The sequence below is a fragment of the Dasypus novemcinctus genome, chromosome 15 (assembly GCF_030445035.2).
Source record: "Dasypus novemcinctus isolate mDasNov1 chromosome 15, mDasNov1.1.hap2, whole genome shotgun sequence".
Classification (NCBI taxonomy): Eukaryota; Metazoa; Chordata; class Mammalia; order Cingulata; family Dasypodidae; genus Dasypus; species Dasypus novemcinctus.
In genome coordinates this window covers 51,101,348-51,127,637 of record NC_080687.1, presented here as the reverse complement: position 1 = coordinate 51,127,637, position 26,290 = coordinate 51,101,348, and the positions used below count along the sequence as shown (strand labels likewise).

At 34.9% G+C, this 26,290-nt stretch overlaps 1 pseudogene; it reads right to left on the bottom strand.

The window, feature by feature from the left end:
• Nucleotides 1–1,487: 1,487 nt before the first annotated feature.
• LOC101445112 (mortality factor 4-like protein 1) lies at nucleotides 1,488–25,661 on the bottom strand (annotated as a pseudogene).
• Between the last annotated feature and the right edge of the window lie 629 nt (nucleotides 25,662–26,290).

Here is a 26,290-nt window from a genome sequence, read left to right as displayed (position 1 = left end):
TAAAAGAAAAAGATAAAAGGTTGCCAGCAAATATATATCTGCTTTATGTCTTAGTAGATAATACATATAAATAGATAATATATGTATAAAATATGTAAACATAAAAAATAAAGTAACATATACTCCTTGGTGGGTGGGGACACACAGAGAAAACAACATGGCAGAGGAGTTAATTGGAGTTTTGGATGCTGAAATCCTGGGAAGTAAGCACACAGTAAAACACAGAGGAATAGAGATGGTTCCATAGAGGCCCTGAAGAGAGACAGTCTGATATTCTACAGCTGATGTTGTGGAGACAACAGAGCAACTATGCCCAGAAAGAAATGAGCCCTGGGAGAGAGACAAGACTTATCCCAGCCTAGGCTGCTTTTGGAAGAATCTGGGATCATGGATTCTTAAGAGGAAGAGGGAGGCTGAACACTGGCAGTCTTCCTGCTTTAACACATAGCAACAGACTTTGGTGGGGGAAGTAACTTATGATTTATGGCCTGGTAACGACAAGCTTTTTATCCCAAATAAATACTCTTTATAAAAGCCAACCTATTTCTGGGGTGGGGACTCAATGTCCTATTGATGTGGGCCAATCAAAGCCTTAATCATTATTTAATCAAGTAAAAGTGAAACCTCTAAATCCAATATAATCTAATATGCGCAGAGGAACAAACCAGTTTGCAAACATAATCCAGTATCTATTTTTGGAATTCATAAATAATGCCAAACTGCTATTAATAGCATTAAGTAAGGACAAAGATTGAATATTTAAAATATTTTAAATGTGAAATATATCGCAGAAGAAAGCACACCTTATTATGAGTAGAAAGTAAGATACCCAAGTGGCTATAGTTAAGGAATAAAAACAGTTTGGAATTAATTGCTAAAGAGTCACATACACAAATCATATATATCCCATCTGATTTTACAGGCTTTAATTTCCTTTGTAATGCACCAAAGAAAAACAATATTAAGTAGAGTAATAATTATTAAAATAAAATTTTGTAAAACTACTTTGGATGGCTACATAGACTCAGCTAGACCTTGATGTAGTGCACACTTGGATGATTGAGAACAGAACATGTTTTGAGTTACCTCAATTTGTTATATTCTCTACACATAGAATTAACTTCTGTCAGATGACCAGGCTTTGTTCAAAGATATATTTGTAAATACTGAGCAACTGGAAAAGAATGAAATTATAATCAACATTTTTTGACTAATAAGTTCTAATACTATTCCAAGTAGAAGCTTTGTTTGTATTATCTTATTTAATTCTCAATATGTATTTGTAAATAACTCATTCCAGAGTTTAATATTTGAGAAATTGAGCTCTGTGTGAAGTTTAAAAGAAAAGAGGAACAGAATACAAATACAAACATCAACTCTGTTACAAGCTAACATTTTCAAAGTACATCTATTGTACAAGAGAAGGACTAGAAAAAAAAAGTGTGTTAAAAGAGATTTAAACATAAGTGAGTGTCAGCAGCCTCACCTTACTTATGGTACTCAGAAGCAGCTACTTCATAATCAGGGGCACTAAAAAGAGTCACACAATTCTTTGCAAGATACTTTGGGAAATCATGAAGGAGTTCAGTAATAAAGAACGGCTATTTTCCCCCAGAGTAGTATAGGCCAACATTGCTCCAATTCATACAAATAATCCCAGTAGGCATGGCACTCAAAAACATGTGAGCATCAGGTCATCTCCCAGGATTTCAGCAATTCTCTCAAATTGTAGAGTATTTTATTTTTTTTAAGATTTATTTATTTATTTATCCCCGCCCCCCCAGTTGACTGTTCTCTGTTTCTATTTGCTATGTCTTCTTTGTCCACTTCTGTTATTGTCAGTAGCATGGGAATCTGTGTTTCTTTTTGTTGTCATCTTGTTATGTCAGTTCTCCGTGTGTGCAGCACCATTCCTGGACAGACTGCACTTTCTTTCGTGCTGGGTGGCTCTCCTTATGGGGCGCACTCCTTGCACGTGGGGCTCCCCTATGCGGGAGGCTCCCCTACGTGGGGTACACCCCTATGTGACATGGCACTCCTTGCGTGCATCAGCACTGTGCATGGGCCAGCTCCACAGGGGTCAAGGAGGCCTGGGGTTTGCACCGTGGACCTCCCATGTGGTAGACAGATGCCCTAACTACTGGGCCAAGTCTGCCGCATTTTAATGCTAAACATTACACTTAATTATTCTTTCATCCTTGCCAAAACTTAACAGCATCCCTTATTGTCTGTGTTTCCTCAAAATTTCTTTTAATTTTCATAATTCTCTAAAATGGAATCCAGAGAAGTGGATGTGACTCAAGTAATAGGGCTTCCACCTACCATATGGGAGGACCCAGGTTTGATCAGGGTGTCCTGATGAAAAAGAAGAGAAAGCATGCCTGCACAGTGAGCCAGTGCCTATGTGGCAAGCCAAGTGCCTGCGCGGTGAGCCAGTGCCCACACAAGTGAGTCATACAGCAAGATGATGTAACAAAAAGGAAAGACAAGAGGTAGAGTCAAGGTGAGGCTCAGCAGAGACCAGGAACTGAGGTGGAGCAGCTGACAGGAAACCTCTCTCCCATTAGAGTTCCACAATATCGAATCCCAGTGAATACTAGAGGAGAAAGATAAGAAGAGAAGACAATAAGAGAAATAGATACAGAAAACAACACAGTGAATGGACACAGTCAAAAACAAAAAACAAAAACCCAGCAGGATGGAGAAGGGGGAAGGGAAAATAAATAAATAAATCTTAAAAAAAAAAATAAATTGAAATCCACATTCTTCTTAGAAGGTAGATAAGAGCTGTTTTTGCCTGGTAATTAAGTCCCAGTCATTGACAAGCCATGGTTTTATTTCTTCAGGAATCTTCACTTTAACTTCAACTCTGTCCATGAATGTTTCCTCATTTTTACACTAGGATCTATTGAGGCCTTTTTCTTCCCAGGAGGCTGAGGTGTCTCACTGGTACTGACACCATCTCCATTTCCAGGTGTTTTCTGTTTGTTCTTTTTCTCTGTTGCAGACCAGATTTCTTCTTTTCTGGGGCAGTCCCTCTATCTTCTCCTATACAACTCAATGCATAATTCTGAATTTCAGTCCATTTCTTCTGTAACAAGCTGTTTCACTTTCATTTGTATACTTCTTTTTATTAATATTATACTGAGTGTTTTCACTTATTTTTCCTTATTTATTCTAAATATAACTATGGAATAGTTTTATTTCCACTTGACCATTGAGAAAATTTAGGCTTAGTGTAATTAAACAAAATGTTCACAATTTCAAGGCAGTGGTAGAGTTTGAAGCAAAAGTATTATTTCATGTATCTACTAGGTATAGGAGCTCATTTGCTTATAAGAAATATATAAGAACATATGTTTCGTATAGTATTCAAAGTTTAAATTTGTTCTTACTCTCACAAGCACTCTCTAAATTATTTTAAACATTGTATAAAATTGTATTTCCAATTTCAATACATTTGCTAAGACTTTGGAATACATACAATTAATTAGAAATAATTTATTTTGGTTGAGTCAAAATACATGCTGAACGATTGAAGACTTTAAGTTCAAGATTGCTTATGTTTATGTTGTAAAAACTCTGATCTATATAAAGCCTGTAATAACATATTGAAAGTAATTGTCTGCCATACAATGTTTGATATGCATTCGTTGGGTTCTAAAATTTTCTGCCTGGCACTTACTATCTGGGTCATTTTGACCAAATTACTCGGCTAATTTGATTCCTCTTCTTACTTACAATATAAGAGTAATAAACTATTCACTTAATAGGTTTGTGCCAATTAAATGACACAATGCTATGAAGTGCTTAGCACCATTTCTGGCATATAATAAAAATATGGTAATTATTTTATCAATACTGAGTAGTTATTTTCTAAAACAGCTGAATACTAATCCTGAATCTTGCCTCTTTTCTGATTCCTCTACTAGTACAAACACTTGCTTTTGCTGTTGGTTTAAGTCTCAATCTCAGGCTATCCTAATTTATGTCTCAGCTTCATCCTTGCCACTGACAGAGAATGATTGAATTTTGCAAGATGATCTATGTCTCATAGTCCCTGCTAAGAATTATTATTCTTTCCCAGGACCAACTTTTGCACTTAAATACCTTTTAAGTTTTTAAGTCCAGAAAAAGAAGAAAGAGGAGAGGGCCTGAATTTAGATTTTGAAGAGAATGAATTTTATGGTTTTTCCTTAAAGTTGAGTTTGACATGCCCAAAAGACACTCACATAGAGATGCTGTGTAGGAATGGTGAAACATGGATCTGCAGTTCAGTGCAAGGGCGGGAAAGATAGTTTTGTGAATGATCAATGTACTGTTGATAGTTGACACTATTATAGTATTTATTCTAAGATGCTTAAAGTCTATTCTTTTTATTCTTTTTATAATTTTTAAAATATTTTAAAGTAAAACATTTAGATTTCTCTATTGCCAACTATTCTATTTCCAAGTATTTTCCTTATTATTACAATAGAAATACTTACTGAGTGTTAACTGTGTACCATGTATTGTTGTAAGCATTTCACATATATTAATTCACTTAAAACTTATGATGATTCTATAATGTAGATATATACTCTTTTATTTCATTTTACAGATTATAAAACATATACATAATAAATGAGGAACAGTAAACTGTGGAGTCAGAGTTTACCACTAAGCAATTTGTCTTCAGAATCCTGTACAATTTCTACATTTGTATTAAAAATATATTGAGGTTCATGGTGAATAGATTATGATCCAAAGACAAAGGAATGATAGATATAATTACTAAAAATATGAGGTTTGTTTTGGACTTGACATCAAGTTCCCTGACATATTTAATTAACGATTGATATCATTGAAACCATTGGAAAGCAAAAGTTGAAGAGAGATTAATAGAGGTGAACATAATATAGTATCTAATGTTAGGTCACAATATTATGTTTGGTAGTATTTATTTTGATCTATAGGGGGATATTACTTGCCTGGGAGGGACAGTTTTCATTAACATGATTGGGTTGGAAGGCACACTGATATAGATTGAGGAGAGGAAAGCAGTGATGGAAAGGTACCAATTACTCTTTCAAGAACACTGATTCTAAAGGAAAGGGGAAAAAGGCATATAAGGATGCAAAACATTCTTTGGTTTGTTTGCAGAAAGAGGAATATTTGAACATATTTGTATGAAAAACAGAGGGAGTAAGCAAAAACTAAGGCAAAGACATATTTCTACTAGATAATTTAAATAAAAATGATGAGGACTAGATTCTACAAATTGCTATGGTAGAATAATTCATAGTTGAGAAAATTTAGATTTTATGAAGGCATGAGAAGATTTCAGAAAGTCCTTAAAATACCACATTTTGGTCCATAAAATAGAGCAAATAATCTAGCACAAGAAATCCAAAGCACAACAATGACAATATATACAAATAGATTAATACCTCTAGACCAAATCTCATGGTGCATAGCTTACACTGATGCAATTTTTTTAGCATAGTGCCATATTGGGAACAAAGGTTTTATTTTAAGCAAAAGCAGATCCTGAGTCATATCTCTAGAGTCGAAGTATTTGGCTTGAATTCTACTCTTAGCTATTTTAGATTGTGTGGGCAAGCAACTTAAATTTTAAGATTTAATTCTCACCTGTAATATACAAATTATAAACATGCCCACTTCTCCAATTGTTGTGAAAATTAAAAATGACATAACAAATGAAGAATGGCAGCTTAGTTTAATTGGTATTAAATAGATTCCCAAGTTTGTATCAACGTATATCTTCTTATATATGATTCTACAAATCATCTTTACTGCCTCTCATAAACTGACTATTGTCTTCTTAAACAAACTATATTTCCAAGACTTTTAATACTACTTACATGAGAAAAGTATACGTTTTACCATTTTAATATGCAATGCTACCACATTATATTAGGTTTTCTGATAGGGTGTTGCTAAGCTTGTTCTAATTTTTCACTTTTTTCTTGATTTTGCAAATGGTGAGAAATACCACAAGCTTACAGTAGCATGGCCCAGTATCCCTCTCAGGAAACTTGGTACAAAAGAGGAGAGCCTATGCTACAAAGAATTGCCTAGCTACCCAGATTGAGCAACACAGCTAGTAATCTTTGAAATAACTTAGAGTTTTAGAGCTATTACCTCACTCTTATCCAGTTTGGTCTTACATTGCCTTAGTCTCTTTTCTGTGTTTGGTATTTACAAATCAGAAGATTAGAATTTATGATTTCAATGCAACTTCTAAAGCAGTGCTGTCCAATAACACTTTCTCTATTGATAGTAATGTTCTGTATCTGCATTGTCTAATATGGGAGTCACTAGGCACATGTGGTTACTCAGTAGATGAAATGTGTCTTGTGTAACTGAGGAATCAAATACGAATTCTATTTAAAATTAAATTTAAATAACTTGTGTTTCTTGTGGCCAATGTGTTGGATGCACAGTTCCCCAACTTCTAAGATTTTACTAACAGACATATATCTTCATAAGTATATCTGGAATATGGGTTATTCTTTAAATTCAGAAACGGTAGTATTATGTATAAAGTCCTAGTTAATGATGCAATGCAAAATAACATAAAATTGTATGGTCTTGAAATATTATTCATAATATTAACTCTGTACATGAGTCCATAAGTCTCAATAGAGGCCAAAATTTGTCTGGTTTATTGTACCCATACCTAATGTGCTTTGAATGCTCTTAGTCGATTCATTATGTGTGTGTGTGTGTGTGTGTGTGTAACTGTTCATTGGCATAGTGGGTGGGACTAGAGATGCAGGAAGACAGCTAGTGTCAGGACTTTATAAATTTGCAGAGATTTCACTGACACTCAAAGACAGGTGGGCTCCAGAGGTCTGCAATTCTTGCACATGTTCGTTGACAAGGAAATGGCCAGTAATACGTAGGCCAAGTGAACACAAATTTCATGTGCTTTTAACATTTCAGTAGTTATTTTAGTAATGTCCTTGTTCTTTACTAGATCAAAGAAGTTTGTGATCATTTCTTAGGGATTATACATTATAAAGTTTAAACTTGGCTTTTAATAAATGGTTTTGTCTTTGTTTCATTTATAGTAATGTGAAATTTATTTATATGTTAACTTTTTAAGATTAAAACAACCAGAAGAAAATGTTCTGCCTATCCCTTTAGATCATTTCCTCTTTTTTTATTGTCTGTGCCTCTTTCATTTGTAGCCAATTTCTCACGTGCATTGCACATTGCAGAGAGACATATTAAGTTCTGTATCTGAAGATGTTAGGTTTGCCCTTCTTGTGAGAGAACTGCCCATAGTCAACAAAGGGAAAAATTATAATAGAGGAAGCCCTAGCATTTGCTATTTAAGGTCAGATTAGGTACTACTATGAATTGACTTAATAAATTGGGAAGTGATCCACTGCTGTCTAAAAAGCAGTGAGGTCCAAATAATTATTATACCTGATTTAGAATCATTTTTGAAGTAATCAATTAAAAAACCTACTAGACAAGCCATTTGACTTATTTCTAGAAAATCTGGGCAGTAAAAATCAATTTAGACAGAATTAGATAAGGTAATTCCTTCATGGACGCCTTTTCCATGTTTTGGCTTATAGAACTAGGAGTTCCTAGACTGATGGTAGAAAAAGAAAAGTAATCAAAGAACCCTGTGGAAAACCAAAAGAGTTATGCAGTTAAAAATAGGTTCACAGAGGGGAGTTATTCATTTCCTGTAGTCTTGAAGTTGAAAACCAAAACTGCATGGGCTGTTAGAATCTAGATTAGATTTTAGAGACATTAGGTGTTTTACAGTTCCAAATATTAACAAAAGCAAAAAAAGCAAAAGCAGAGAATAAAGAGAATAGGACTGACTATAGTTTTTGCTAGGTGACTAGAATATGACACAAACTAGTGAAAGTAGATTGAGGGGACAGATGTACCATGTACTGATACATTTTCCCATCTGGATCTGAACAATGACAGATTCTCATCAAGGGATATAGGTCAATTCACAACTGTATGTGCTTTCACAAAGTAGACATTAAACAAATATTGAATCTGCCTATGAGTAAACTAGCCTCTTTCAAAAAGTAGCATACATACTTCTTATATTGTCATTGGGCTAATTTCAACATGATTGCCTCATGCAACAGAATATATTTTAAATAAACCTCTGTCATTCTTAGGTATATTTCTTCACAGGGAATCTATAAATATTTTCTGCAAATGGAAAACTTGCCAAAGAAATTGCCTTAATTTAGCATGTTGTTTTTGCCTTCTGACTATCATCTTTCTAATTGCAAGTCTAACTTTTATCTGTTGCTGTTCTCTATAATGTAAAATTAGAGATAATTTTCAAGAAAAACATTGTAAAGGGGTTATTACTATTTAGTGTATATTCTTTATATTAGAATATACATAATATATTAGAATATTACATAATATAATATGAGTGAAATAAAATTTGAAATGCTCTTTGCAACTTTATAGGGAAAGTAGGAGGGATGTTATTGAGCCCATTCCATTGACTATGGGATCAGAATAAAGTTTGGTGCATGAGGTTCTCTGATAATCATTCTTTCTGAGACTCTTTGGCTCACTTTTCTTGAGCAAACATGAAATATGAGCAAGTTTCTCCCAGCAACTAAGTTATAACATGAAGAAGGATATTTACATTCGAAAACTTTGTTAAACTTTTTAAAAGTTGCTGAAATTCAGAAATTCTGAAACTTGTAAGTATCAGCAGGGAGTGAACCATCCAGGATGAATAGATCTAATAATGCCTAATTCAGACATATTTCTAAGGCCAATATTTTTATCTGATGTTTCAAACCAATTATTTCAGGCATAGTGGGAATCTTTTTCTTTACAAATGTCTACACTAGCCAAAATAAAATGTTAGCTGACACATATAATGGATGTTTTAATTCACAGTATATAGTTAGAAAATAGAACCCTGACAAGCTATTAAGAAAAAAATGTTATCTGACAATAAAGCATTTTGCAGTCCTCATTTCACTATGAATTATATTCCTTGATCCGAAATATTTCCTCTCAAAGAGAGTGGAAGATATTATGCCAAATAACTAGAAACAAAAGTAAAGAGAATTTTATTACACAATTCATTAATCTGTACTTGAACATTTAGGTTATGACATAGTTTATGTCACATGATTTTCCTTCCTCCTCTATACTTATTTAAAGTAGTAGAAGGCATAGATACAGAAATAGAATAGAACAAAGGTTAATTTAGTTTAATTTGGGAATGACTTCCTGAATTCTCATAACCTGCCTGCCCCCATCAATTTCCTAGAGTTACAGGACTGTGAGGCAAAATCCTCCTGAAATCCCAAATCTCCAATTACCATTAGAAAGAATAACTTAAAGGAGACAAAATGAAGGTCAATATTCAGAAATGATACTATGACTTAGAAGTTTATCACAATCCCTGACTTTTCCTTCCTTTGTAAAATTAATATATGTATGTGTATATATATATAAACATCCTTTTTTATTATTAGAGAAGTTTACAGAGAAATCACGCATAAAATGCAGAGTTCCCGTATACCACACTATTAATAATACCTAGCATTAGCATGATATATTTGTTACAACTGATGAAAGAACATTTTATACTTGTACTATTATCTGTAGTCCATGGTTTGCATTATCTGTAGTCCATGGTCTCGTTGTACATTCCTACTTTTTAAAAAGTTTTATTCTATTAATGGCAATGTTCATACAACTTAAATTCCCCACTTTTAACCATATTGATGGTAGCACAGCATTATTAACCTAATTAACAGCACTGAATTATATTTACATGGCTTTTAGAAATTTATATTCACATTACGTTTTCAGATAATTAATAATACTGAATGAACATCTATAAATTTTGCTGTATATTCACATAGAAAAACACCTTATTAAGGTTGAATGCTGGTCATAAGCTAATGAGGGTTTCTCTTTTTTTCATTTTCCTTCTGGGATTATTGGAATATGGGTTCAAATACTGAGTGATCATTCACTCAGATACAAGGATCTGTGTATAACAAAATCTACAGGGGAACTTTAATTTGGAAATTTAGGAGGTTGACGAATATTTGTTGAGAATAATCTATATATTATATACAGGTTAGAGTCTCCTATATACTTTCCATATACCTGTTTTTCTATACATGCACAGGAAATTCTGCTTTTTGGTTCATGACCTGTGGCTTTGAAATGTGGCAACTGTCTAAGATGAACTACATTTTCCAGAATTCCCTTCTCCAATTGTTTCTGTTTGATTATGTAAGGGGAGAGATTCTTATGGAGATTTGGAAGGAGATAGAAAGCAGGAGCCATTTGGTAGTATGTGCATGTTGTCAACTAAGTATTGGCTCATGTTGTTAGTGGGTGGCAGCAGCTAGGAATGCAACTGCTCCACATTTCCTGAGATACTCCTTCAACATCTGAGAATCTTGGGCCAAGCATATGTGTCTAGATCTATGATGAAAGGCTTAGGCTTCTGAGGATACCCAAACTGCCAAACTCAGAGGCACTAAGAACTGACTTGACTTTTAGTCATTCTTATGGATTCCAGCTAGTTGTGGATGCAAGATGTTCTTGATCACTCTGACTTTTCATCATTCTTCTCTTCCAAATTGACTACCCTGTGAACTTCAAACTTCAGCATCACATGTGAAGATAACAGGGTTACTGAGATTAATTGACCAGCTCCTATCGTTGCGTAAGTTCAAAACTAACATACAGTAGTAGCCAGCCTTCAGTATGTTCCTCAATATTAACTGTTTCTGTGTATTCCCAAGCCTGTGTGGTCTCCTCCAGCACTGTATCATGGTTGGTCTGTATGACCAATAGAAATGGAACATGTGATGGGATATTACTCCTGTGATGAGATTATAAAACACTAAAGATTATCTCTTGGAAAAGTTTTTGTTCTTGCCCTGTTGGATCACTCACTCTAGAGATACATACTGCCATATTGTGAGCAGCCTTATAGAGATGTCAATGTATCAGGGAACTGAAGTTTCTGGCTAACAGCCAATGAAGAACTGAGAACTGCCAGTAACCATGTGGGTAGCCTTTAAAGCTCTTTCCCAGTTGTGCCTTCAGAGAAGACAGCAGCCCTGACCAACGACTTGGAAGCAACCATGTGATAAACTTTGGGCAGGGTCACCCAGTTAAATCATTCTTAGCCCACAGAAACCATGACGTAATAAATGTTTGCTGTTTTAAGCTGCTAAATTTTAGGATAATTTGTAATATATTAATAGATAACAAAGTTTATTTTTACCACATCCTACTTTCTGCTAATGAATTCATTACAAGTAGAATTTTTATCAATTGATTTCCTTCTGAATAATATATATTCAAATTGTGATTAAGAGGTAACATAGTATTGGTCTCTTGGCTGTCTAATCCTCTCCCACCTCAAAAATATAAGTCATAGGAGGTAACTAACATTTTTCTGTATGATTCCTGTAATGTTACCAGTATCTAGAACAAAAGCTGACATAAAATATGGTACTTAATAAATATTTGTTGGGCCAAAGAATGTCGATCCACCACTAAAGTCCTAAAATGGCTTTTCATCTCACTGAGAGTAAGGTACAAGATGTGTTCCCTCAATACAATGCCTTAAGGTCCTCTGCTAATTCTCTGATCACATTCTTGCCCTATTGATTTTGTTCTAGCTATCCTGACCTCACTACCTGTCCTTGAATATGTCACATGATGATCACCTCAGGGCAGTTGCAGGTACTCTTCCTTCTGTCTGCAATATTTTTTTTCTCTAGGAATTCATTTCCCTTACACTCTCACTACTCCGTTTTAAATATTTGCCTTTTAAAGAAGGCAAATTTTAATAAATTTTTTGAATCCCTAAGAACTAATCAGGGCAAATATATTCTGATTTTAAATATATGTTTTTAATCAGAATTATATATGGGATATTTCATTTTTCCTCATCCTATATAAGCATATGGAACTCCTTAGATAAGCTTAGAATGAATGTCTGCAGCAAAATTCTCTGGAAAAAAAAAATCGGACAATAGATCAAATGGATTTTCAGCTTTGTGAAATGCCAGAGGAAGAGCTGAGCAGTTTGATAATTGCCAGAAACTTTCTTTAGAGTTCACCAGGACCATGAGCCGTTGTTTAGGTGACAAGATGTCAGGATATGACAAGACATTTTTGTTATATAACATGACAAGGAGCTTAACCCAGTTCTAATGCTGAAAAATACAAGTCAAAGTAAAAATAAGAATGAAATAGGTCCTCCTTAGTTCCTTTGATAACAAGATATCAAAGAACTTTATGAAGTACTTCTATTTTCAAAATGTAAAAAATCAGAACCTGAGCCAAAACGTAGAATATAATGGAGACTAGAATGTTCTTTCAGTGGTGTATACAGTGATCCTAAGACAAACCTGGCAAAAGACCACAGTTTTGTAAGAGTGCCATATTAATCAAGAGGAAATAGTCTTTATTAAAAACAGAAGATTTTGATGAATAAGAAATGAAAGTTCATTGCAATTTTTATAGATTTACTGACATTTCCTTGAACCTATATAAAACCATATTACTACTTATAACTATTTTCCAGAAGAAAATAGGGCAGTTCCCCCATAAATTTCAGCATATAGATTTAGAATGCTAAATTTTTCAAAAGGTAAACTTTATTATGAAATAAATTCAATGAAGAGGGAAAGCCTTGTCAGTGAAATAAATTGTATGATTTATAAAAATGATGACTTTGGTAAATCAAGTCCTAGTGAAGAAAAAAAAATAAGTTCACTTACCAGTAATGGTTCCATTAATTAATAGGAATATGCAAAGCTTAACTTACTAAGTCATTATTTTAAAGGAATTATGAGTCAAAAGTATTCTCTGATCATAAAAGTAATAACCTCCATTTTAATTATCACAATAACAGAATAAAATAATTGAATAATTTACATTATACCCTGAAACTATCTCTCTTTATAGGCTAGGCTAACTCCATATGCTTATGGAAAACATGTATGCATATGATAATTAATCATGTGGGAACAAAAATGCTATCATTATTTGAAAATTTTAGAAAAATGAAGGTGTTCTATTACTTTTTTGGATATATCTAATCTTTCAGATATGTACAATATCATCTCTTTAGAACTTCAGATTTATAGTGCAATTTTCCCAAACTTTTAGCATCAAGGGACAATTTGGATTTTCAACATACACATAAAGAGCCAATTTTAGTTGGGAAGTAATTGGGAATGAATCACCAATCCAATAAAATTCCAACTTTAAATCTTCATAGCTATAATTATTACCTCTACTTTGCTTTTTCTGATGGTGTTGAGAAAGTCATAATTTTCAATTATACATTTTACCATCACATTCAGATTGTAATTCTATCAATGGGGTTTTGGTCCACTATTTAAGTTCTACACCAATTTTTCAGCTGTAATACTTATATTACTAATTCATCACTACTTGTGTACATCAGTGGACCACTTTTGAGCTCACAGATCCACTTGAAGTTCAAATGCACCATATTTTTTAAAATAATAAAAATCTACCATTTCTATAAATGATATAAAAATTTGAAAATATATTAGATCAAAAGAACTAAACCCCATTAAATGAATGTTGGGAGAAACAAACTCACCAACCAGATATATTGAATTTCTGTAGAAGTTCATAATTAAGTTTTCCCTTCAGTTATGAAACATTTGTGAATAAAATTATTTCATCCCTAAAACTGGTTAAAACTTAGTGATTCACCTAAAAGGCAACTTAGACTACCAATAGTTGATCTACTAAAATTTGAAGAACCCGTTTCTGTTATAGTACATAATTTTTTAAAAAATTATACACTATATTAATTTCCTAGTGCTGCCATATCAAATGACCACACAATTGGTGCTTAAAATGAGAAAAATTTATTCTGTCAGAGTTCTGACAAAGGGTGGAAGTATGAAATCAAGATATCAGTAAGGCTTTGTTCGTTCTGTAGGCTTTAGGGAAGAGTGCTTCTTGGCCTCTTCCTAGCTTCTGGTGGCTGCCAGAATCATTACAGATATCCAGAATTAGGACTTCAACATATCTTTTTGAGGGATAGAATCCAATCCAGAACATATACATGTTTATTGCCAGCTATTTTATTGAGGCAAATGTAACACAATGTTAAACTTTTAAAACCAAGATTCGCTGGGCAGAGGTGATTTCGTTATGCCTACTCGAAGATTTCCATTCAATCTTAGTTATATTTCTTAGCATGGATCTTTATACCTGGATTAAACATGTATCTTTGTGTTAGATCAAAAATTATTTTCTGAGTAAAATCTTAACACTATTCTTATTGCATAAAACTCACATCCAAAGAGTCACAATTATATTATGGTGAAGAATGGGTTTTCTGTGCTTGTAAGCATTTGGACGATGCTCAGAAAGCAGTATTTATAAATGGCATTCTGGAATAATTTATATAATCCATTTATAACATTAGATCCTCTGGAATCAATTTTTTGAGAACCCCATATCTATAAAATGAAAGTTAGAAATTTAACTTTGGGGTAATTACATTCACAGAATATTTTGAGGGTTATTCTAAGAATCATTAAAAAACACATCACCTCCATTTTATTCTAATATTTTATTGGTAGAACATTGCTAAATCAATATATTAATAAATGTCAATTGCCCAGAAAAAAATGGAAGGTATTATTATAGAGGAGTCATATAATATAAGGGTTTGGAGTCTGAATTTTCAAATCAATTAGATCTGAATTTTAAGTGCAGAACTACCACTTTATAGATGAGTGACCTTTGGCAAATTCATCTTAAATTTAGTTTCCTCATCATTATTAGAATGGATCTTAAAAGACAACACATCTTAAGTACTGAGAAAATTGAAGATATTCTGAGTACAAATCATGAAATGTTAAGATTAGTAGGAGAAGAAGGAGAAGCAGAAGGAGGAGGAAGAGGAGAAGGAGAAAGAGAAGAAGATACAAGAGGTTTTCCTCTTGCAAAATATGTGGGAAAATAGAACCTTTGGCTTTAAGTGAGGGATGGTTACACTTCTCATGAAGAATATTGTTTTACACTATAGGAACTTGTGACTTTTGTAACTGATTTTGTTTCTATCTTTCATTTTACTGTTAAAGGTTTAGATTTACATATGTACCCACCTCAAGAAAACATTTTGGCATCACTGCATCACTTTCCTTTTCTCTAAATTGTTTAATTATCTTAACTTTGCCTCATGTTTAAATTTATGCTTAATTAAATTTAGCTTAATACTATTCTTTAGGCCACCTGTTTCAGTGAGAAATGAGGCAAGAAATCAAAAATGCTTCTATGTAAAAAGTTTTTATTAAAGTGTTTAGAATTAGTATTGTAGTTTATAAGACTCTTGGAAGAGCTGGGGTGTGTTGGTCTGTGAAACTTTCACTGAAAGTCAGAGGATTTGACACTGAAGATTTCAAATTAAAGCAATGAAGTAGGATTTTATCCAGAACTAACTTGTAAATTTAAGCAATTCTCAAAATTCTATATTCCCATCTACTTCTGATATTGCAGTGTGGAAATGAGTAAGAAGAACCCAGGGGACAAAATGTAAATGTCTCTGCTTGAGCTTCAGGCTGCAACCATCATCTAAGCATAATGGCATTCAAGTCTCATTATCTAACTCTTGATAAAAAAATAAATATATGGAAAAAGGTTCTGGGAAACATAGTTCCCAATCTTAGAAGAGAGTGATGGTGGTGCCTAATTGACAACAGGCAAGACAGCACACAACCTATAATGGTTTTTATTCATTCATTCATTCCACAAAATCCTAGAATATCTACTATGTGTTTGACACATACCCCCAATAAAATTCATGTTTTATACATATATATGAATGGAGCTTCAAAGAAGACAGTAATTGGGCTAGAAGTTAAGACACATGGTGACTCTATGAAAGATAAGTCCAGACTATTGGAAAAGAACTTTAGAGGTGTAAATATCCTAGGAGTGGTATGGGAAGTGGTTTTGGCATAATAAATTCTTCTTGGAACATGGCATTTTAAACTGACACCTGAGGGGTAACTAGGAACCAAAATACCATTTATTATTTGCCAGCAAATTTGCATCCTTCACTTCATTTTATTATTATAAAAAATGTATGAGGTAGTTCTGGGTATCTCCATTTGAAAGACAGGAAAACATGCCTAAGAGCATGCTAACAGTAAATAGAAAAAGGAAAATTTGACTGAAGATTTTACTTAATCAAAGGTCTGTGCTTTTCACCTTCTATACTGATTCCCACATAACCCAGGGATCTTTTAATAAATGAAGTTACTTTCTAAATAAAATAAAGGCAAAGAATTAAAAGAACTCTATGTAAATAATTATAAGAACTTAAAAAGGCAATGAAACAAAATTAATGGATTAATATATTTTAAACTGTAAATAGATAAAAGAGACATAGAATATAATAATAGAATGCAAATTGATTTAACCCCTGGTCCTACATACAAACAAACTGGAAAAAAAAGGTGAAGGAAAGAGAGTGAGGGAAAAATGGAAAGAAAGAGAGAAAGGAAGGAAGGAAGGAAGGAAGGAAGGAAGGAAGGAAGGAAGGAAGGAAGGAAGGAAGGAAGGAAGGAAGGAAGGAAGGAAGGAAGGAAGGAAGGAAGGAAGGAAGGAAGGAAGGAAGGAAGGAAGGAAGGAAGGAAGGAAGGAAGGAAGGAAGGAAGGAAGGAAGGAAGGAAGGAAGGAAGGAAGGAAGGAAGAAAAATTGTCTGTTTTTTCCCATGCCTTATCTAAATAGGAGCTGATAATATTGTAAAAAAACTAAATGATTCATGATACCTGCCCTGAAGGCTTGACAGGTCATGGAGCCAGTGATGACAGGTGTTACATGAATGTACATACTAATGCTGAGTGAGCACACATAGTTTTAAGTATCATCATTTCTCCGTTTCTCTTCCACGCCAGTATCACATAGTAATCCATTGTTGTTGTTTTTCATTTTTTTTATTTTTAAAGAAGTTTTAGATTACATAAATGTTAAATCAAAACTATAGGGGATTCTTATATACTGCTCCACTTCCCATTCCCACACTTTCCCCAAATAATAACACTTTCATTAGTGTGCTACATTTGTTACAATTGATGAACACATATTGAAGTATTGTTACTAACCATGGTCTGTAGCTTTCATTATGGTTTACACTTAACACTGTACAATTTTATAGGTTTTAACAAAATGTATAATGACCTGTATCTGTCTTGCAGTATCATGCAGAACAATTCCAGTGTCCTCAAAATGCCCCATGTTACAGCTATTCTTCTCTCTCCCTCCCCTCAGAACCTCTAGTGACCACTGTCTTTATAACAATGTTACAAATTCTTCCATTACTAGAATAATGTCTATGTTGGTTCATAATTGCATTCTGCCCTTATGTGTGTGTTCATTCTTCAGTCTTGAGAATTTGGGGATAAGGATGCCCACATTGATACCAATTGAGGGAGATCTTAGAACCCATGGGGCAGATGGATTGAACTGTCTTGCTTGCAGTTCCAGAAACTGTCTATTTATTGGGATGGGCACTGTCCATTATCACCCTTTTTTTAGTTGTCCAGGGTGAGTCCAATGAACTGGAGATTGGGTGTTGGCTAAAATTCTGCGGAGATCCAGGGCTCAACCAGCATATGATCAGGAGGATTTAAGTCTCTGAGACATATATTTAATGAGTATAGCACTGAGTATAGTGGTATTTATAGGTTCAAATAAAAGTGGTAGAAGAACCATGTGTGGGAAAATTATAAATGAGTCTAACCCTATACACTGGGGATAGAGGTTATCATATATTCCAAGGTAAGGCCCACTGACAAGGTGTTGATTTCCTAGGGTTGTCTCCCCTAACTATAGTGTCCAGATGTCTCTAGAGCCATCAGGAGCATATCTGCTTGAGGCACTGTTTACTGTGGCAGTCAGTGAGATCTTCCTGAGACTTGTATAAGCATAACCTCTGGAATGACCTTCCTACTCACTTTGAAATTTTACTCATTTATATTTAGTATTTCCCCCTTTTGGTCAAGGTTTTTTTCCAAATGCATCTCTAGTTGGTGCTTGATAATGATCCCTCAGTGCCAGGGAAGTTCATCCCTGGGAGACATTTCCCATGTCAGGGGGAAGATAGTGAGCTTATATTTTGAGTTTGGTTTTCTCCTTCCATCTTAGCTAGACTACTCAAAATCCTTAATATAATAAACCCACTCAAAATACAATTATTTTTAACTATTCTGACTTAAATATTAGAAAGAATTCATTTGATAAGGAATAAGTTATGGATAACTGAGAATGTGTCATAAGGTGTTAGATTTTTCATATTTGTTTATAAATTAAAGGAGTTGCTCATTATAAAAATAATGCCACTCCAAGGGATTTTTCTGAAAAGTAGGTATTTCTGCACCTTACTAATTATTGACCAGAAGCATACTTACAATCCCACTTAGGCTTTCATTCCCATCACAGAATTATTAACCCAAGTAAGTCAGATCAAATGATTTCCATACTGGAAACTTCTGTTCACTGATATGTTGAGTGTCTAGAATCTTTATTTCTGGATATACATAGCATGGGGAACATTGAAAATTAAAAGTATTTAATACATAAAATACAAAAAACACCATGTTTTCCTTTATAAGTTAATCATATGAGAAATACACTATAAAAGTAGAGTACTATACTAAATATAAGGTAATATAATTAATGATTAATATAACATCTTGAAACAAGCTAAAGAGGAAATAAGAATCTATAACACTCAGGGTTCAATCAAGAAAATAAAAACCAAGCCAGATACTTCAATAGAGGGAATTTAATAAAAGAATCAATTTTCAACAGTTCAAAATTCAGAAATTGTGAGGCATATCAATGAGCAACAGTCTAAAGTTCTGCGCTCACAGGGCTCTAAGTTCAAACAAAAGACAATGTTACCAGACCTCAGGCGTTTGAATTGCCTGGTAGATTCTAGATGTGCGTGGGAGCCTCTCAGAGGGGTCTTGGATCTACAGGGCAGTAACTGCCAGAAATGTCACCTGAATCAGCGAGAGTAGAAGTGGCTGGGCTTCCCCCACCTACTGTCCTCCAACTTTCTGCCAGACTCTCCCAGTAGATAAATGTAATTGAAAGCCAGTTCACAAGGGAGTCAGGAAATACTCTTTGAAAGGTCTGCCACGAAACAGAGTAGTGCAATGGAAAAAACTGAGGTCTCAAAGCAAACAAGAAGTGGCTGACAATATAGCTTTTAAAGAATGCTTACTTTTTATTTCTCATTCACTGAAATTGCTTAGAACATTGACATTTCTAGTTAATAATATGACAAATAGTCAAGATATGCCTTGAAATGAATTTTGTCTTTTTTAGTGGAAAAAAAAAAGTTTTCTTAATGAATCTACTTACTAGTGACCACATGCTCAAATTATTATAAATAGTAGTACACATTTTATTTTCCTGCTTAAAACTCAAAAAGGTCTTTCACTGAGTGCAGAATTAAAGTGAAAGCTGTTACGCATGTTTAACAGGCCCTATGTATCTCCTGCCAGATCCTATGAAAACATGTCTGTCATTCTACCCTCAGTCACTGAATTCCTCTTGCTCTGATCATCTTTATCTTTCTGCAACACATCAAACTTGTTCACCATAACATATTTACATGTGCTGCTGATTTCTCCAAGAATGTTTTCTCAGGAGATATCCTGTGGCTGGTTTCTTTCACATTAAGTCCTCAGCTGAACAACAAGCCCTAAAAGAAGGCTATGTCTACTCTATACAAGGAATTCCAATGGTCACAGTTTTTAATCATATTGAATCATTTTCTACATAGCACTTACCAGTCCTTGTATTTTCTTGTTTAGTTATTTTTATTGTCTCTACTGGAGTGTAAGCTACCTAAAATTAGAAAATGCCTCTGTCCTGGCTTCTGAGGAACCCAGTTCCGAACACCCAAAATATACTTGGCATATAAGGTCACTGCATAATATTTATTAAATTAATAAATAAATAAATGAATGAATAGTCTATTGTTGGATTTTAACAATCCTACTTAGTTTCGGGCCTTCCTACTTACTAGGCCTAACATACTCCCAAGAAGAGTTTTTGAATTGTTTACCTACCAGGTCACTATAACAACACAATTAAATGTTTCACTTGCATATTCTTTCTTAAGTTTAGTTATTGCAGCTTCACCGTCCTCCTTTACTTCTGGCTTGGATATAGTCACAGATTCTCCATGTGTCATCCAGATTTTCAAGAAAAGTTATATGGGTCTTTTCTATAGACCTAGTACTTAGATTCAGAAAAAAATGAGGTAAACATCATGTTGAACTTGGTCACATTTTCAAATCCAACTTTCTCCAAAACTGATTGCAGTATTTGGTTGCTTGCTCAGCTATTTATAAACTAATACTTAATCTCCTCTTTGGATTCCTATGAAGGGATGTCTAATGTCATAGGCAAGGAATCTTCATATGAAGAAGAATGTATCATAGGATGAAAATTTCTATCCCTTTCCTCTAATAGTGATTACTCATTAAACTATCATCCAGTAAACTTGCACATTTACTCTTTCGTTGTCGTTGTTTGAAGAGTAGATATATTACTGATTTAAAGTCATAATATAAACTGGTGAAACTTTTTGCTACCCAAAAAGATAAAATAATAAGACAAATGTGGAGCTGTAGTAATATGAAGAATAAAGCTATGATGAATGAACTATAAGTCTTTACTCTATAATGGACCACTTTATGCTTAGGTTGTATATTGAAACAACTCCTGCCAAGTCTTTTTTTTACTTTAATGTATGTACCCTAAGTGCTACATATTGAAAAGAATGGAGCTCATGACAATTGATTAAAAGTAGCTTTATGTTTCACCATCCCTCTCATTCTGTAGTCCCTAATGTTGCATTTAGGTACCATTGTTTTCCCTTCCCATCTCTCTGAAACTTCCATTCCACTATCTTTATAATAGTTCAGGATTGTTTCCCATTCTTCTTCTTCTGGCACTGGCTTGTGTCTTGCTTTCTTTCTGGCTTTAAGCCCTTTTCCCACCATCAACCCCTTTCCAATGTCAACAGCTACAATATTCCTCACTATACTCCACTTCTAACTCCAAACTTACATTTTTTTCCTGGCAACTATCCACTCACTTTCCTGCCCAATCCCAACTGCCTCTTATACAGTGTCATTTAAATCTCAGAAATTACTCTCTAATTCCTCCAAGTCTATGGAGATTAAGCCTTTCCAAATGATTGTTATTTTTGGATCTATTATTAATATCACTTTATCTTCCAAATGTGCAGTTCTCTGTGTCACAGTGTTCATAATACCCAAGACTAATTCATACCCTTCACCCCATTCTCCCTTCTTCTTTCCTGTTTTCACATTTCTTTGTCTTTCTTGACCTGGAGAGTTTCAGTCACTTTCACCGTTAAACACTGAAGCTTCCAAGCCATGCAACAATCATTAGTCAAAACTGAACTCTTCCAAATACAAATCTAGCACAATAGTAGCTTGTACTTTTCAATTTTCAAGTTCCCAACACTTAATAACAGATTTCCCATTCCCACAAATTCCATTTTTCTTCCCATAGGTATTCTCTGGAACTTGGTATCTTCTTGCTAGTCCCATTATTATTTTTATTTTCAGTGGCCAACTTTAAACAAAACAGTCACTCATACTCTCTCTCTGGTTTCATAGAAGTTATGATTTTCTTTTCCTGTTCATTTACCCCTGTGCTGAGTCTCACGTTCCTGACATTTCAAAAGCATTCTCAACTAAGACTTAATGATCATCAAAGTTGTAAGAAAAGAAGAAACAGACATATTATCCCTCAAAGAAAAAAACAAGTCTTTGTATTTGGAGGTTTGTAACATTCAGTGTTCTCTATTGAGCAGGGCTAAGTCAGCAAACCCTCTTGAGAATATAAGGATAATGAGCAGAAGCTTCCTTATCCAGAAAAGTAGATGACTCTTGACTTCCTGATAAACTGGGGAGTGCCTGGTACTAAATGGGGTAAGCTAGAAGTGCAGAGTGTTGCCACATGGGGACAGCATTGGAATGAACTTGATAAATACTTCAGATCCCTTACCTCCCCTGTGAAACAGGTCTAAGTAGAGTTCTAAGTGCATTCAACCCCATTCAACATTAATGTATTCAAGTATCAAAAGTTTGACTTAAAGACTGAAAGAAATCAGGCAAGATGAGTAATTAGAATTATAATATTAAGTAAATAAAATAATATCTAGGGCAGCCGACTTGGGCCAGTGGTTAGGGCTTCTGTCTACCACATGGGAGGTCCAAAGTGCAAACTCCGGGCCTTCCTGAACTGTGTGGAGCTGACCCATGCGCAGTACTAATGAGCGTAAGGAGTGCTGTGCCATGCAGGGATGTTCCTGTGTAGGGGAGCCCCACGCGCAAGGAGTGAGCCCCATAAGGAGAGCCGCCCAGAGTGAAAGAAAGTGCAGCCTGCCCAAGAATGGCACCGCACACGGAGAGCTGACACAACAAGATGACACAACAAAAAGAAACACAGATTCCCTTGCCGCGGACAAAGAAGACCAGCAAATAGATACAGAGAACAGACAACAGGAGTGGGGGGGAAAGGGAGAGAAATAAATAAATCTAAAAAAAAAAAAAAAAAAGAATATCTAACTGTGATAGTTTGAGGATTTTTGGATCCCAGAAAATTATGTTCTTAGAATTAGTCCTTTCCTGTGGGTGTGGGCATATTGCAGGTCCACATTTTGATTAGGTTACTTCAGGTAAGGTACGGTCCAGGGTGTCTTAGTCCTTATAATGGAGAGCTTTACAAGATAATGAAGTTGAGGCAAAAGAGAGAGAAAGCTATGCAAATCAGAAGTTGAAAGAAATGAAACCCAGAAGAGAATGGAGAGATCAGCAGGCTTCACCACATCCCTAGTGTGTGGCAGAGACCAGGATTTCCTGCAGACAGTCTTCAGAGAGAAAGCATTAGTTGATGATGCCTTGATGTAGATATTTTCAAAACCTCAGCACTGTGATCTTGTAAACTAATAAATCCCCAATGTAAAAGCCAAGACTACTTTTGACAGACTAGCAGAGTAAAATAGATTATGGTATCAGGGAAGTGAGGTGTCACCATAGCAAATATCAAAAATGTGTTAAAGACTTTATAAATGAGTAAGGGGTGGGTTCTGGAAGAATTGTGAGGTGCTCAATAGAAAAGTCCTAGATTGCTTTGATGAGAATATTGGTGGAAATAAAGTTACTTCCATGAGGCCTTAAACAAATGATAAATGTATTGTTGAAAACTGGAAAGAAAAAAAAAAGGCGTTCCTTGTTCTAAAATGGCAGGAACTTTGGCAAGATTGAATTCTGATATTGAATGGAAGACAGAACTGGAAAGTGATAAGTTTGGATATTTAGCAGACAAGATTTCAAAACTAAATCTGGAAAGTCCAGCCTGGCATTTCCATGTACCTTATAGTAAAATGTGGAAGGAAAGTGATAAACTGAGAACAGAACTCTAGGGCACAAAGAAACCAGAAATTGATGGTTTGGATCTTTCTGAGCTTCTGGAAAGTGAGTTCCAAGAGAATAGAGCTCCATGTGAAGGCTTAACTGAACATGGGACCAGTCAACCATTTCGTGCAAGTCAGAATTAGAGGTGCAGTTACCTAGAAAGGATCTGTGGAAAGTAGTACTGTCTGAGATTTGAAACCCTGTGTACTATATGCAAAACTGACAAGTGTTTTTGCAAAATCTATATTAACAGAACCACTGCCAGACAGGATTAAAAGGGACAGATTGGAGAAAAAATGACCACAAAGGTTCAACCATGGAAGCTGAAGTCTGGATCGAAGACATCTTCTTGGGCCAAAAATGCAGACCCATTCTTGTATGCCCCAGCTTGGAGAGGGTGGACCTTCTATCCATTCTTTAGGAAAAGTGTTACCCCCCCAGGTTTCTCAGATGCCTGGGGGGATTGATGAGAGGCCGGACACCACATCAGTGTTTGACAAGGGTGAAGTCTAGAGTCCAATCACTACCATGATGCTTGACAAAGGTGGAGCCAAGAGCCTGTCATCACTCCAGTGTTTGAGGATGTTAGAGCCTTCACCCCAGTGTTTGGGAAGGCATAGTCAATGTGCAAGCTCTTGTAAAGGGTGGGGCTTCTGCTCCATCAGTCCTCAAGGACAAGGCATTGTTCTGTAGATGACTCTGAGAGCTTGAAATCTAACAGGAGTATGCCTTGTGGGATTTCAGTACTGTTTGGGACACGTGATTCCAATTTTCCTACCAATTTTTCCATAGGGAGATGGGAATGGTTATCCTATGTCTGTCGCTCCATTGTATTGGTCTCACAGGTCAATAGACTGAGAGGAATTTTGTTCCAGGACAGGCTATATCTGTAACAAATTTTAATTAGACTTTGAAATTAATATTGTTACTAAAATTATTTAAGGCTTTAGAATATTGTGATGAAACGAATGTATTCTGTTTATGGAAAAAAACATGACTTTTGGATGTTCAGAGAGTAGTGTATGATGTTTGTGGCTTTATGGACCCCAGTAAAGTATGTACTGAGTTAATACATTCCAGTGGGTGTGGACCTATTGCAGGTCTGACCTTTTGAATAGCTTACTTGACTTAAAGCATGGCCCAGGGTAGTCTTAATCCTCTTATTGGAGTCTTTTATAAGAGAATGAAGTTCAAATGAAAGAGTAATCCATGGAAAACAGACTCAGAAAGCAATGAAACCCAGAAGAGAAGGTAAAGAACAACAGATACCACTATATGCCTTGCCATGTGACAGAGGAGTCCAGGATCACTGGTAGCCAGACTTTGGTGAGAAAGCATCACATTATGAGGCCTTGATTTGGCTATTTTCATGGTTTTACAACTGTAAGTTTGTAAATTAACAAATCAAAGACAACACATTTCTGATGTATGGCTTTTGGCATTCCGGCAAACTAAAACACAAATAAATAAATGTCCTTTAACTAATTTTTCCTTATGGTTTTGAAACTCAATTACATCTATTGCCTTTATGATTCTAAACTGCTTAAATTTATTGATTAGTTAAGAATAGAAATTTTGAAATAATTATGGCCATATTTATACTTAGCTTTCTTTTTTCCTTAGAAATTTAGAGCCATATTTGTCCATATTTCATTGAGTAATTTGTGGATATATGGATCCTGTTAATATAGATTTTCTTAATGAAAAGACACCTTGATTATTAATTAAGTAACAGGCACCATTCTAAGAGATTTATGCATATTTGCACATTTGATCCTTAAACCTATCAGATAGTGTCATAGTTTGCCACAGGGCTGTCAATGCAAAGTACCACAAATGTGCTGGTTTTTATAAAGATAATTTATTTGGGGGTAAAGCTTACAGTTCCAAGGCCATGAAATGTTCAAAACAAGGCACTATCAGAGATGCTTTCTCACCAAAGTTAGCTACTGATGACCCTGGTATCCTGCCACATGGTGAGACACATCTTCTCGAACTTGAGCTACTACATGGGCCCAGTCTTCAGGGGCTTCTTTCTGTGCCTCTGTGCTCTGCAGGTACCAGACTCTGGGACCTTTCTCAGCCTCTCGGGGTTTCTCTCTTTTCCTGAAGTCCTCTCCATCACCTGGCATATTCAAATACAGCATCTTTCTTTCTCTGTGTGTTTTTATATAAGGCCCAGCAAGAGGGCAGAAACACAACTTGTGTCATGCCTCACTGATTTAGTCCAATCCAAAGCAATCTAATGAAGTGATCTAAAGTGAATCTAATACAATCAAAGGGTATCACACCCATAGGGATAGATTAGTTTTAAAGAACATTATTTTTGGGATTCAGAAAAGAACTCCAAACTGTCATAGATCGCTCTTGTCATCAGCCCAGTTTAAGAGATGAATTAACTAAAGTAAAGAGATCATGAATAGTATGGCTAAGAGATGACAGTTAAGAAATGGCAGAGCCATTAACCAATCACTGCCACCACCCTTCCCCAGCAGTCTCTTTTAGAACACATTTCCTTAACCACTTTGTTGCAGCACATACATTTTCCAATCGAATTACACCTAAATTATCTAGAAAAAAAGTTGGATAACTTTAACTTTTTTAGCTGGATAGCTAAAGAGATTTTGTTTTTAGTATATTGAGCAAAAACAATGAAAATTTAAATATAGTTACCAGGTTTACCCTCATCATTGTGGTGTGTATAAACATGCCTGACATGCAGTGTTTTTACTGGTTTAAAAAAGAAATCCCACCTCTGTAG